We start from the raw sequence: 16,204 nt of genomic DNA on the forward strand, positions 1-16,204 counted from the left end.
TATCTTTAATTTTAGCTATTCAAGTCGGTATGTAGTGGTATTACATTGACATTTCCCTGATGACTAATGATGTTAAGCAACCTTTCCTATGCTTGCTGGCCATTTGCATATTCTTATTTGTGGAGTGCTTGTTCATATCTTTTCTGCAGTGATTTTGAGACTTTTCCATGGCACCCATGTGGTTCTGTGAATGTGCTTTGGGGCTTCCATGGTGGGTGGATTGAGTTTGTGCTTCAGGTTATTTTGAAGACAAGTTTAATACCATTGGTTTAAAGCGAATTGTGAAAAAGGCAAATTTGGCTTTTGGTGTTTCCATTCCTCTTTTCCTCAAGGGCTTTCACAGTAAGGAGTAAAATGCTGTGCTGGACCTTCTGGGAGCACAAAGTTAATAAGATAAGGCCTCTGGACTAAAGAAAGCATTGTAGTAGAGAGAAACATGGCCAGGCTCTGTAGTCATGGAGATAAGGGTTTGTACCCAGATTCTACCATTTATTAGCTCTCCAATCCTTAACAAATTTGTTATCTCTGAGTCTATAGTGTCATCAACTAGAAATGGAATTAATAATATTTAACCAGTAGGGTCTTCTGAGGATAAAATGAGAAAACAAACATAAAGTATCTAGAAGCATGCTCAGCACACAGTGGATGCCTGTTAAATAGTTGTTTCCTTCTCTTTCTCTCTACTCCTAAACTTGTCTTTTTTCTTCCCTTTATTTTAGAATATTAGGGTCCCCAATGTGCCACTGCATTCTTCCCACCCTTTAGAGGTTCTAGACCCAGATTAATCCTGCCCCACTTCATCATTTATCTGTTTCTATTCTCTCACAGAGACTTTCTGAATGTGGGAATAGCTAATCTGACAAATATAATTTATGTTAAGGTGGCAATGGTTGATAATATTTCAAAGTTTCACTAAGTACCTAATCCAAAAAAGATGCAGAGAAGAATAAGACATGGGGGAATTTGAGGCCTGTGGGCGGCTGATTAGAGTAGGTAGTGGTTTTGGTATCATTGACCTTTCCCAGAACCTTATAAATCACATTACATAAGTGGCTCTCTCCAGGGAGTTTGTCTGAACTTGGACATTTTTAATTAGTTCTTTTCAAATCCCCCCTCCCCAACTTTTTTATGAGGTCATTCCCACCATCTTCTAGTAAACCAGAGCCATACAAATGACTTTACAAGACAAGTAATGGTTCTTAAATAAATGTCTTGTTTTTCACCAAATTTATAGTTTAACTATGATCCCGTACTTGTTGATTGCTTGTGATTTAATAAAAAATCACAAGCACATTTAATAAAAAATTTAAGACTTTTGATAAAACTGTAATTGTCTAAACACTGACTAAGGAGACCCAATATCAGTCCTCCAGATTGTAGTTTTGGGAACCCATCTAGCATTTTACTAAGCTAACGAAACTTCAAGGGAAGTTTTCAGCTCTACTTCAAAGATGTTGCAAAATCACAGAATAATAGACTTCTATAGCTTGGAGGGCATTTCCAGTTTTTAGATGAGAATGTATATTGTAATTATTAAAAGTAATTTCTTGATGAATATTGGTGTGTTACACTGGTCACAATATTGACCTGGATATCTCCACTTCTAAGAGCATTTTGAGACAGCTGATTCATTCATTTCTTGAATTTTACTTTTCATAGTTAAATTCACAATTCTTGATTCTGGTCAATGTTAGTTTGTTTATTTTGTTAACAAATCTCATTTTGTATTGCTTTGGGAGCCAGATAGTTTTGTGGAATATTAACAATTTATAATAAAACCACTCTAAACCTGAGGTCTTAAAGAGAACTAGGTTCTTCTTTGTCAAATTATCTTCAGGGACATATTAACAAACAACTGAAAAAAATGTTTGTAGCTTTCATGCGCTAGCTGTCCACAAATGGGTTCTTACTCTGAAATTTTATCCATGCTACAAACAAAAAATGTTTCCCCTGATGACAGAAGAAAGATCGCCTCCAAACAGAGTGACTAGGCTCATATATGTCCAAGCTTTCCAACTGAATATTCTCGGAAAACCCAATTCTATTCTGAGAATGCAAAGTTATAAGAGAAAGTGGATAGAAAACTTGGCACTGCCTGCTTTTATCTGCTTTGTTGGGTAACTCCTTGTGGACTTCGCTATAGAATCTTTGAAATAGTAAAATATCCTTCTATATTAGTCTGTTCTCATGTTGCTAATAAAGACATAACCGAGATTGGGTAATTTATTAAGGAAAGAGGTTTAATGGACTCAGATTCACATGGCTAGGGAGGCCCCACCATCATGGTGGAAGGCAAAGGAGAAACAAACATATGTCTTATAAGGCAGCAGGCAAGAGAGCTTGTGTAGAACTCCTATTTATAAAACCATTAGCTCTTGTGAGACTTATTAACTACCATGAGAATAGTATGGGGTAAACCATGCCCATGATTCAATTATCTCCACCTGGCCCTGCCCTTGACATGTGGGGATTATTAAAATTCAAGGTGAGATTTGTCTGGGGACACAGACAAACCATATCACCTTCCTAAAACAGCACACTTCCACTCGTTGGATGAAACTTGTCAATATCAAATTTTCACAGGAAAAGCAAAAGGCAACTTGGCTGAGAACAGCAATAGGCCAGACGTAGAGTTGTCATCATCTGGAACAAGATAGTAGGAAGAGTGTTGAGAAGAAGAAACATTTAATATCCATGTAACTAGGGTAGGAAAAAATATTTGGAGCATGGAAAGGAAATATACTGTCAGTTTTGAATACTCAGAAATGGTAAAGGAAGATTTGCTACTTAACATACATGTCCTATTTGAATTCCCCTGAGCATTCTGGCTTAGGGTGTCTCCCAGGAGTCCCTCTCAATCCTGCTGCTCCTCATTTGGTCATGTGTGCTGGTGGTTTCATTGTCCTGTTGAGTTATGCTTGTGTCTTATTTTAAAGACCACTGCATTTCCCCATGGTGTGTGTGTGTGTGTGTGTGTGTGTGTGTGTGTGTGAGAGAGAGAGAGAGAGAGAGAGAGAGAGAGCATTTGTTTCACTTTGTGTGAAAGGCTAGAAAACACTGGTAGCAGGAAATTCTGTGAGGGAAGACATTGTTAATACGGAGCCCATCACAAAAAAGAAGATAAATACTGAGGACATGAGGAAATTTATAGGAAGAGGCTGGAAGTGACCATCACTAATTAGCTTACAAAGAGTTATCAGGCCAAGAGAGCATCATAAGAGAAGAGTACAAAAATTTTTTAAAAACCCCAAGGCTTGGAAAGACCACAAATATTTTTGGAATTATACAGTGATTACGATGAGTATTGAACAAAACTTTAGGGGGAGGTCTAGTCAAAAGAATAAAAAAACTTAAATTTCTTTTAGGATTTGTTCTGACATTTTTTTTCTTAAAGAGAATTCCAAGCTTATCTTTATTTCAAATATGCTCAAACTGGGTGTCCTCCCAGGCTCAACCTATTCTTCTACCCTTCCAAGGATCCATGGCTTAACGAGATTTGTTTGGAGGGCCTTGAATATTTTCTGGTAAGACATAGATAACAGGGATTCTGCCAAGATGGCCAAATAGGAACAGCTCCAGAGTGAGGCTCGCAGTGAGAGAGATGCAGAAGGCGAGTGATCTCCACATTTCCAACTGAGGCACCAGGTTCATTTCAATGGGACTAGTTGGACAGTGGGTGTAGCCCACGGAGGGCAAACTGAGGCAGGGCAGGGAGCTGCCTCACCCAGGAAGTACAACTGGCTGGAGGATCAGGGACTTTTCCCCCTCTGGCACTCTGGTTCAGATATTGCACTTCTCCCATGACCTTTGCAACCCACAGACCAGGAGATCCCTGCCGTGCTATCACAGATCTGAGCGGAAGCTCCAGCCGGTGCTGCAGGTTGTCAGCACAAATCTGGGCAGACGTTTTGACTAGCACAGAGAGCATGTGTGGGATGGGGCTACTGGCTCCCGAGAAAGAGGGGGAGCAGAAAGCAGGGAGATAAGTGATACAGCTTGGCGGGTCCCACCCCCACAAAGACCAACAAACTGAAACTCTCCCACTTGAGAGTTTCGCAGCCAGCATATCAGTTCAAGTTCAAACCGGAACGATCGAACTTGGTTGGGGGAAGGGCATCCACCATTGTGAAGGTGGTTCTAATCTCACCATTGTAAACAAAAGCGAGAGGAGGCTTACACAGCAGCTGGACTGAGTCAGTGGCAGCCCGGTAGAGCCTCTGCAGGCAGAGAACGGACAGACTGCCTCCTCAAGAGGCTCCCTGACCCCTGTATGACCAAAAAGACGCCTCATATGGAAGAGCTCTGGCTGACACCGGGTGGGTACTCTACTGGGATGAAGCTACCAGATGAAAGATCAGGTAGCAAATCTTGCTGTTCTGCAGCCTCATGGGTGATTCCCAGGCAAGCAAGGTCTGGAGTGGACCTCCAGCAGTCCTACAGCAGAGGGGCCTGTTAGAAAGAAAACTAAAAAACAAAAAGAAACAGCTTCAGCATCAACAGAAAGGATGTCCACTCAGAGACCTTATCTGAAATCATCAACTTCAAAGATCAAAGGTAGATAAATCCACACAAAGAAGTGAAGAAACCAGTGCAAAAAGGATGAAATCATCAAAGACCAGAAAGCCTCTCCTCCTCCAAGGAATCACAACTCCTCACAAGCAAGGGAACAAAACTGGATGATCAGTTTGGTGAATTGACAGAAGCAGGCTTCAGAAGGTGGGTAATAAGAAACTTCTCTGAGCAGAGGAACATATTCTAACCCAATGCAAGGAAACCAAAAACCTTTAAAAAAGATTAGATGAAATGCTAACTAGAATAACCAGCTTAAAGAAGAATATAAATGACATGATGGAGCTGAAAAACAAAGCACAAGAACTTTGCAAACCATAGACAAGTCTCAATAGCATAATTGATCAAGCAGAAATATCAGAGATTGAAGAACAACTCAATGAAATAAAATGAGAAGGCAAGAATAGAGAACAAAGAGTGAAAAGAGATGAACAAAGCCTCCACGAAATATGGGATTATGTGAAAAGACCTAATCTATACTTGATTGGTGTACCTGAATGTGACAGGGAGAATGAATCCAAGCTGGAAAACACTCTTCAGGATATTATATATTATATTCCTCTGAAGAGGAAAACACTCTTCAGAATGGGGAAGGAGAACTTCCCCAACTTAGCAAGGCAGGCCAACATTCAAATCCAGGAAATACAGAGAACACCACAAAGATATTCCTCAAGAAGAGCAACCTGAAGGCACATAATCATCAGATTCACCAGGGCTGGAATAAAGAAAAAAATGCTAAGGGCAACCATAGAGAAAGGTTGGGTCATCCACAAAGGGAAGCCCATCAGACTCACAGCAGATCTCTTGGCAGAAACCCTACAAGCCAGAAGAGAGTGGGGGCCAATATTCAACATCCTTACAGAAAATAACTTTCAACCCAGAATTTCATATCCAGCCAAACTAAGCTTCACAAGTGAAAGAGAAATAAAATCCTTTATAGACAAGCAATTGCTGAGAGATTTCATCACCACCAGACTTGCCTTACAAGAGCTCCTGAAAAAAGCACTAAACATGGAAAGGAACAACCAGTACCAGCCACTGCAAAAATGTACCAAATGGTAAAGACCAATGATGCAATGAAGAAACTGCATCAACCAATGGACAAAACAGCCAGCCAGTAATAAAATGGCAGGATCAAATGCACATATAACAATATTAACATTAAATGTAAATGGCCTATGTACCCCAGTCAAAAGACACAGGCTGGCAAATTGGATAAAAACTCAAGACCCTTGGTGTGCTGTATTCAGAAGAGTCATCTCACATGCAAAGACACACATAGACTCAAAAATAAAAGGATGGAAGAAGATTTACCAAGCAAATGGAGAGCAATTAAAAAAAAATGCAGGGACTGCAATCCTAGTCTCTGATAAAACAGACTTTAAACCAACAAAGATCAAAAGAGACAAAGAAGGGCATTACATAATAGTAAAAGGATCAATACAAGAAGAGCTAACTATCCTAAATATATATGCACCCAATACAGGAGCACCCAGATACATAAAGTCCTTAATGACCTACAAAGAGGCTTAGACTCCCACACAATAACTGTGGGAGACTTTAACACTCCACTGTCAATATTAGACAGATCAATGAGACAGAAAATTAACAAGGATATCCAGGACTTGAATGCAGATCTGGACCATGGAGACCTAACAGACATCTACAGAAGTCTCCACCCCAAATCCATAGAATATACATTCTTCTCAGCACTATATTGCACTTACTCTAAAATAGACCACATAATTGGAAGCAAATCACTCCTCGGCAAATGCAAAATAACAGATATTATAGCAAACAGTCTCTCAGACCATAGTGCAATCAAATTAGAACTCGAGATTAAGAAACTCACTCAAAATTGCACAACTACATGGAAAATGAACAACTTGCTCCTGAAGGATGACTGGAGAACAATGAAATGAAGGTGGAAATAAGGAAGTTCTTCGAAACCAATGAGAATAATGACACAATGTACCAGAATCTCTGGGACACATTTAAAGCAGTGTCTAGAGGAAAATTTATAGCAATAAATGCCCAATGAGAAGCAAGGAAAGGTCTAAAATTGATACCCTATCATCAAAATTGAAAGAGCTAGAGGAAGAAGATCAAAAAAATTCAAAAGCTAGCAGAAGACTAGAAATAACTAAGATCAGAGTAGAACTGAAGGAGATAGAGACACAAAAAAACCCTTCAAAAAATGAATAAATCCAGGAGCTGGTTTTTTGAAAAGATCAACAAAATAGACAGACCTCCAGCCAGACTAATAAAAAGGAAAAGAGAGAATAATCAAATATATGCAATAAAAAATGATAAAGGGGATATCACCACTGATTCCACAGAAATACAAACTACCATCAGAGATTACTGCAAACAACTCTGAACATAAACCAGTAAATCTAGAAGAAATGGATAAATTCCTGGACACTTGCATCCTCCCAAGCCTAAACCAGGCAGAAGTTGAATCCCTGAATATTCCAGTAATAAAGTCTGAAGTTGAGGCAGCAATTAATAGCCTACCAACCAAAAAGAGTCCAGATCCAGACAGGTTCACAGCCGAATTCTACCAGATGGACAAAGAGGAGCTGGTACCATTCCTTCTGAAACTATTCCAAACAATACAAAAGGAGGGAATCCTCCCTAACTCATTTTATGAGACCAACATCATCCTGATATCAAAACCTGGCAGAGAGACAACTAAAAAGGAAAATTTCAGGTCCATATCTATGATGAACATTGATGCAAAAATCTTCAATAAAATACTGGAAAACCGAATGCAACAGCACTTCAAAAAGGTTATCCATCATGATCAAGTGGGCTTTAACCAGGGGTTGCAAGCCTGGTTCAACATACACAAATAATAAATGTAATCCATCACATAAACAGGACCAAAGACCAAAATCACATGATCATCTCAATTGATGCAGAGAAGGCCTTTGACAAAATTCAACAACCCTTTATGCTAAAAACTCTCCATAAACTACGTATCAATGGAACATATCTCAAAATAATAAAAGCTATTTATGACAAACCTACAGTCAATATCATACTGAATGGGCAAAAACTGGACTCATTCCCTTTGAAATCTGGCACTAGACAAGGATGCCCTCTGTCACTGCTCCTATTTAATACAGTACTGGAAGTCATAGCCAGAGCAATTGGGCAAGAAAAAAAAAGGGGGTGTTCAATTAGAAAAAGAGGAAGTCAAATTGTCTCTATTTGCAGATGACATAATTGTATATTTAGAAGACCCCATTATCTCAGCCCAAAGTCTCCTTAAGCTGATAAGCAACTTTAGCAAAGTCTCAGGATACAAAATCAATGTGCAGAAGTCACAAGCTTTTCTATACAATAACAGACAAACAGAGAGCCAAATCATTCATGAACTCCATTCACAATTGCTACAAAGAGAATAAAATACCTAGGAATACAACTAACAAAGGATGTAAAGGACCTCTTCAAGGAGAACTACAAACCACTGCTCAAGGAAATAAGATAGGACACAAACAGATGGAAAAACATTCAATGCTAATGGTTAGGAAGAATCAATATCATGAAAATAGCCATACTGCCCAAAGTAATTTATAGATTCAATGCTGTCCTCATCAAGCTACCAGTGACCTTCTTCACAGAACTGGAAAAAAAAAACACTTTAAACTCCATATGGAACCAAAAGAGAGCCACATAGCCAAGACAATCCTAAGCAAAAAGAACAAAGCTGAAGGCATCATGCTACCTGACTTCAAACTATGCTACAAGGCTACAGTAATTGAAACAGCATGGTACTGATACCAAAACAGAGATATAAACCAATGGAACAGAACAGAGGCCTCGGAGGCACTACCACTCATCTACAACCATCTGATCTTTGAAAAACCCGAGAAAAACAAGCAATGGGGAAAGGATTCCCTGTTTAATAAATGGTGTTGGGCAAACTGGCTAGCCATGTGCAGACAGCTGAACTTGGACCCCTTCCTTACATCTTACACTAAAATCAACTCCAGATGGATTAAAGATTTAAACATAAGACCTAACACCATAAAAATTCTAGAAGAAAACCTAGACAATACCATTCAGGACATAAGCATAGGCAAGGACTTCATGACTAAAACACCAAAAGCTATGGCAACAAAAGCCAAAATAGACAAATGGGATCTAATTAAACTTAAGGGTTTCTTCACAGCAAAAGCAACAATTTTTAGAGTGAACTGGCAACCAACAGAAAGGGCAAAAATTTTGCAATCTACCCTTCTGATTTATAATCTACAAATAACTAAAGCAGATTTACAAGGAAAAAAAACACATTCAAAAGTGGGCAAAGGATATGAACAGACACTTTTCAAAAGAAGACATTTTGAGGCCAACACACATGAAAAAATGCTTATCATCACTGGTCATTAGAGAAATGCAAATCAAAACCACATTGAGATACAATTTCACACCAGTTAGAATGGCGATCATTAAAAAATCTGGAGACAACAGATGCTGGAGAAGATATGGAGAAGTAGGAACACTTTTTTTTTTAGCAACAAAATTTTTACTTCCTGGACTGCAGGAAGGGTACCCTCACTAGCCATCATCCCACGAGAGTATAATGAACAAAGGAAAACACACAAATTTATCCCTTATGCATTTGGGGTCGTCCTTACTGCTGTGTCTGATCTCCATTGAATGGGGCCATACCTCACAGTCTAAACTGAAATTTGATTGGTTAACCACTTAAAATTTTCTAAAATTTGTAAAAGCAATAGAGAGCTGAGGCATAACACTTCTATACTGTTGGTGGGAGTGTAAGTTAGTTCAACCAGTCTAGAAGACAGTGTAGTGATTCCTCAAGGATCTAGAAATGGTAACTCCATTTGACCTAGTAATCCCATTACTTGGTATACCCAAAGGATTATAAATCATTCTATTATAAAGATACATGCACACATATGTTCACTGTGGCACTGTTTACAATAGCAAATACCTGGAACCAACCCAAATGCCCATCAGTGATAGACTGGACAAAGAAAATGTGGCACATATACTCCATGGAATACTATGCAGCTATAAAAAGGATGATTTCATGTCCTTTGTAGGAACATGGATGAATCTGGAAACCATCACTCTCAGCAAACTGACACAAGAACAGAAAAGCAAACACTGCATGTTCTCACTCATAGGTGGGTGCTGAACAATGAGAACACATGGGAATAGGCACAGGGAGGAGAACATGACATACTGGGGTCTGTTGGTGAGTGGGGGGCCAGGGGAGGGACAGTAGGGAGACGGGAGGTTTGGGAGGGGTAACATTGGGAGAAATGCGTGATGTAGGTGAAGGGGGGATGGTGTCAGCAAACCACCATGGCATGTGTGTACCTATGCAACAATCCTGCAAGATCTACACATGTACTCTAGAACTTAAAATACAATAATAAAAAAAGACATAGATAAAAGTTGAGTCTGGACTCAAGTATTCAGGATCATGATATCCCAGATGGACTGGTGAAGGTTAATGTAATATTTTATAGAAAAGAAGAAGACAGAAATACATACCTGTTTGTCCAAGATAAATAGATGTTGCATACTTTGCTTTGATCTTTATGGCTTTATAGTCAGGGAACTACCATTGTGGGCACACAGAAGTTAGCATGCTGGTTTATCTTGAGTCACTGAATTGAATTTTGGGGGTAGGATGAAGAAGGATATCCTCTCTCCCCCTCAGCAAGTTGGAAAATCAGAGTCACCTTCAAAGCTTATTAAAACTCACATCTGGGCTCCACTGTCAGAGTTTGTGCTTCACACAGTTCTTATGTCAGGTCTGAGAACCTGTATTTCCAGCAAATTCCTGGGTAATGCTCATGCTCCTTGCCAAGTGAGGGGAGAAAGAGATCACACTTTGAGAACCAGTGATCAGCCAATTCTATTATTTTATACAAGCAAAACTCCGAGGGCAAAATTTTACTATTTTAATGATATGGTTAGGTTTGATCAGGCAGGACTAAAATTTAAATCTATCAACACTAAACTCCATAGCATTTAGTATATAAGGTAGATCTACAGAAAAAAAAATCAGAATTTTTAAAAGGAATCCCTGACTTATTTTATCCTTAAGACTTAAAATATATGACAACGATACATTTTAGGTCAGCTGCTGTGTTCAGGAGAAGAGAAGAGTGAATCTAGTTTGAGGCAGAAGTCAACACAAAATGATGAGAGGGCACCTGCCATTCTCTCTAAGTCACCCCACCATGAGTTATTTTCTGGAGTGTTCTTCTCATCTCCATGCTTTATACCCCCTGAGCCACTCAGATTTGCTGACGTTATAAAACTGCTCACTGAAAAAGGGTGGAAGTGTTCCTTTTCTCACAGAGTGAGGCATTGTGGTTTTCAACAAATTTGCTCATTAATTGTTATTGAATTTGCTACTAACTTGCTGTAATTTGGTGAATAATGCTAATAAACAACTGCGAATCTCAATGGGTTACTGTGTGCATTTATATTTGCTCATGTAGCATAAAGGCTGAAGGCCTCTACTGTATCTGCCCAGTTGGCCTTCTACTTCCAGACTCAGATGGAAACAATGGCCCCTTTCTGGGACATGGTCTTGATGAGTGGAATTGTGTGCCCCATGCCAAATGCATCTGTTGAAATCTTAACCTCCAATATCTCAGAATGTGACTTTCTCTGGCAATAGGGTCTTTTCAAAGGTAATCGGGCTGAAATGAGGTTACTAGGGTGGATCCTAATCTGATTGTGAAAGATGATTTGGCCTATTTTATTTATTGTATCTCTTCCCCAACTAGAGTGTAAATCCCCAGATGGCAAAAATTTGTATTTCTTCTTATTGCTCCATCTGCAAGTCCTACAATGTGCTTGGTACACAGTGAGAACTCAATCAGTATTTGTTGGCTGGATGAATAAATGGTACATTTATTGAGGAATCAGCACTGGGATAAAACATTTTCCCCTGTGGTCAGGAAATAAGAAAAACTTTCCTTTTTCTTTTCATGGCCAAGAGGGAGCCCTACAACTGTTTCAGGCTGGAAGTGCCTTTGCCAAACAGCTACTAAATTTCCCAGGGCTGCCAAACCAACACTTACTTTGGTGGCACCAGTTGTGACCAACCTGTCAGCTCTCTTTTGAGGATGCCAAAGACACCTTTAATAATGATGAACACTTACTGAGCCCTTACAAATTGTCAAGTCCTCTTTTAGGGGCTAGGTATGTATTACCTCAGTTACTCTTTAAAATATTCCTAGAAGAGAGACACTATTATTGGCCCTATTTGCTAGATGAGGAAACTAAAGCCCAAAGAGGTTGAATAATCCCTCAAGGCACACAGCTGATGGAAGTAGGTACTGGGATTTCACCCTGTCAGTCTGATCCATACACTAGGCTCTTCACCTCCCAACCATTTGATCTTTTTATGGCCTCACGAGCTGAATAGAAGTACATCCATCCTTCAGTAGAATGGGAAGCCTCAAAATACACCAAAACTGGGACTGGGTTTTACCCTCCGTAAGTCAGACTCAAATTGCCTAAAATCAGCCTTGATTTAGGGGAAAGGTTCTTGAGAATTGAAATAATTGGAGAGCTATGGCAGGAATAATTGTGAAATGCCAGAAAAATCCAAGGTGGAGAGAAGTACACAATATACATTTTACATATTTATATTATATAACATATATTTATGCATATAAAACCACAGACTTGAGAAACATGTAATGGATTTGAGGTGTTTTCTTTGAAGTCCAGTGGTTAAGAGTTCATAAAAGAAATTTTTATAACGTTACTCATGCAGAGAATAAAATTTTTTAAAAGAATCTTTTCCTATATTTGAAAGTGAAAAACTATTCCAAAAGATAGTATAATGTTGAGTAAGAAAGGTTTTCTTAAACTTTTCTTGTTTATAGGCATGTAGACATTGAGGTTAACACTTGAATTATGATCTTTTTTTTTTTTTTTTACATTGTCTCACTTGTTACATTAGATAAAACCAAGAACAAGATATTCTTTGCTCTGGGCACCATATATTATGTGCTCTTTCCTGTTAATAAGAACATATTAGAACAACATAATTATATGAATGGATTGCTCTGTAGAAACCTCATTGGTCTTGAACCTAAGAGATGGAAAGGGCAGGCTGACTACCTTAGGGATATGGCTGGATCTGTGTCCCTACTGAAATCTCATGTTGAACTGTAATTCCCATTGTTGGAAGAGAAGCCAAGTGTGTGAGGTGATTGGATCATGGGGTGGACTTCCTCCTTGCTGTTCTCAAGACAGTGAGTGAGTTCTCATGAGATCTGGCTGTTTACAAGTATGTAGCACCTCTGCCTTCTCTCTCTTCCTTCTGCTTGTGGTACTTGTCATGGCAGCTTTAGCAAAGCCATATACCTTTCCTATGGAGGAGACAAAGGATCTAGATGCCTATGAAACTATGAGTCACATTGAAAGCATCTTTTTTAACATGGCGTCTGTCATGTCTGCTCACATTCTGGTCAATGTGACATGCCTCCTTCCCCTTTGCATTCCACCATGATTGTAAGTTTTCTAAGTCCTCCTTAGACATGCTTTCTGTAGAGCCTGCAGAAGTGTGAGCCAATTAAACCTATTTTCGTTATAAATTGCCCAGTCTCAGGTAGTTCTTTATAGAAGTGCAAGAATAAACTAACATGCCAAGTTCACTTCTCATCCCACCTTGAGTTCTTTTCTGGAGTGTTCTCCTCATCTCCATGCTTTATGCCTTCTCAACCACTCAGATTTGCTATCATGAAACTGCTCACTGAAAATGGGTGGAGGAGTTCCTTTTCTTACAGAGTGAGGTGTTGTGGTTTTCAATGAATTTACTCATTAATTGTTATTGAATTTGCTACTAGCTTGGTATATTTGTCAGATTTTGATGAATAATGCAGTCTAATAAACAACTTCTGAATCTCAATGGCTTACCATATACATTTATATTTGTTCATGTAGCATAAGGGCTGAAGGCCTCTACCATATCTGCTCTAGTTGGCCTTCCACTTCCACACTCAGATGGAAACAGTGGCCCCTTTCTGGGATATGGTCTTGATGAGTTGAATTGTGTGCCCTGTGCCAAATGCATCTGTTGAAATATTAACCTCCTGTGTCTCAGAATGTGACGTTTTCTGGTGATAGGGTCTTTTCAAAGGTAATCAAGTTGAAATGAGGTTATTAGGGTGGACCCTCATCTGATATGCCTGGTGTTCTTATAAAAAGGGGAAATTTGGAGGCATGAACCTGGAAGAATGCCATGTGAAGAGATACAGGGAGAAGGTGACCATCTGCGAGCCAAGGAGAGAGGCCTCTGGAGAAACCAACTCTACCAACACCTTGAACTTGGAGTTCCAGGTCGAGATTGTGAGATAATAAATGTCTGTTGTTTACGACATTCAGCTTGTGGTACTTGCTCATGGCAGCTTTAGCAAAGTCATGTACTCTTCCTATGGAGGAGACAGAGGCGCATGATGCCTACCAAACCATGAGTCACACTGAAAACATCTTTTTTAATACAGCTTGTAGCATGTCTGCTCACCTTCTGGTCAATGCAAGTCATGTGACCAAAGCTGGGAATTAAGATTCCTTCCTATGTGGGCAGGATGCACAGGGGAGTGAATATTTGCAAAATATGATTAAATCTACTCCAAGCACACGTCCCCATCTTGTTCATGTCAGGGGATTGAAAGAAACCTTGGATTTTCTCTTGCCTCTTGCATTAGTTCATTCTCATGCTGCTAATAAAGACATACCCAAGACTGAATACTTTATAAGGGAAAGAAGTTTAATGGACTCACAGTTCCACATGGCTGGTGATGCCTCACAATTATAGCAGAAGATGAAGGAATATCAAAAGGACATCTTACATTGCAGCAAGCAAAAAGGCTTCTGAATGGGAACTCCTGTTTATAAAACCATCAGATCTTGTGAGATTTATGTACTACCATGAGAAGAGAATTGGGGAAACTGCCCTCATGATTCAGTTGTCTCCACTTGGCCCTGCCCTTGACACATGGTGATTATTACAATTCAAGGTGAGATTTAGGTGGGGACACAGTCAAAGCATATCACATCTCAAAGTCCTCAATTCAAATCTACATTTGAGTTGGAAGAGATCTCCTTCCTCCCTACTTTCCTTGCTAACTTTGATGTGGCCATTTCAGTTTATATTTCTTTGATTCATAGGGTTGTGAGTTAAGAAGAAAAACAGTCTAGGTCACCCCTTTCTCGTATATGTTTTCACTATCCCACCACTATAGAGAAGTCTCCAACCTTGCTTGGGTTTGTCGAGAAGGAGAGGACTTACTCCCTCCTGAGGCTGCCATTCCACCACTGGCTGGACCAATAGAAACTTTCTTCAAATGCAGAGGTGAACATACCCATGTTTGGGGACTACCATGCCTTTACACATTCCCCAAATCAGGTGAGTCAACAAAAGTCATCTTGGGAATTGTAATAAATAAGATCCTCATCTAAAAACACTCTGCTTCCTGTTGGCAGTTTTTCTCCTATCTCCAGAGAGAGAAGATAGTGCCCTGAGGGTCTCTTGGGACCACCTTGCCTAGCCTCAGTGAAAATGAAGACAGCAGGTTGAATTGCACAGTCAGTCTTGGTTTGGGTTTCACTAAGAAAAAGTCTCAGTTTGAAGACATGATAGCTGAAGCTATTGTGTTATGTGGATAAAAGTTCTCAAATTTGGTGTTACAGTTTCTTAGTGTGTGATGTTTTAAAAACTAAATATGAAATTGGGCTCACCTTTTTCTCTTTTAATGGTTTTTGACTTGCATTTTATTTTGTTTGACATTAAGGTTGCCATATGTGCTTCTTTTTTGATATAATATTTTTCATTTCTCAATTTTTAGTGTTTGTTTTTATTTTGCTCAGGTTGCATGTGTATGTGCATGTTTATTTATTAATTTATATTTGTAAATGGCAAATACACATTTCTAACTGCAACAGTGTGGTCTTTGTCTTTTCATAGGAAAATTTTACCGGCTCACTCTATTGTGATTGCTGACAAACATTTGCTATGCTTTGAATTTTTTATTACCCGCATACACAAGTTACTGCTTGTTTCATTGCATGTACAAGAAACTGGGGTGAAGTAGAAAAGATATAAGTACATGTCTTCTAAATGTGTTTCTTTAATTAATTACTGTGGTGGATCTGGGCTCTCTCTTACTCTTTACAGCTATAGATTGAAAAAAGGGCACTCACAGGACCAATTCTGTGGATGTTCAGAGAAGTCTTCTCTTACACATGTATTGGCTTTTATTTTCTTTCATTTTATTTACCCTTAGTCTAACACGGCCTATGTTCCTTCTTTAATAAATCCCTCAATTTAAAAATTTTATAATGGTATTCATTGATTTCTACTGCCATTATAATTTTCTTTTTTAAAAAATATCTTTTTTTTTTTGCTTCTTATGAGACTGAGCAGGAGGAAGGAAGATACAGGTATTCAGTTTATTATGATGATCCAATTCCTCAAGGACTTATTTTAAACACTTTTGTTTTTGAGAGGTCGGGGGTCAGTTGAGTGTGTGTGAGTATGTGTGCTTGTGTGTGTGTGTGTCTCATGCTTCATCTGTTGCAAAAGTCCTGGGTTCTATCTATTATTTTTCTTTTTAAATTT

Source organism: Callithrix jacchus, chromosome 6 (genome assembly GCF_049354715.1).
Source record: "Callithrix jacchus isolate 240 chromosome 6, calJac240_pri, whole genome shotgun sequence".
Taxonomy (NCBI): Eukaryota; Metazoa; Chordata; class Mammalia; order Primates; family Cebidae; genus Callithrix; species Callithrix jacchus.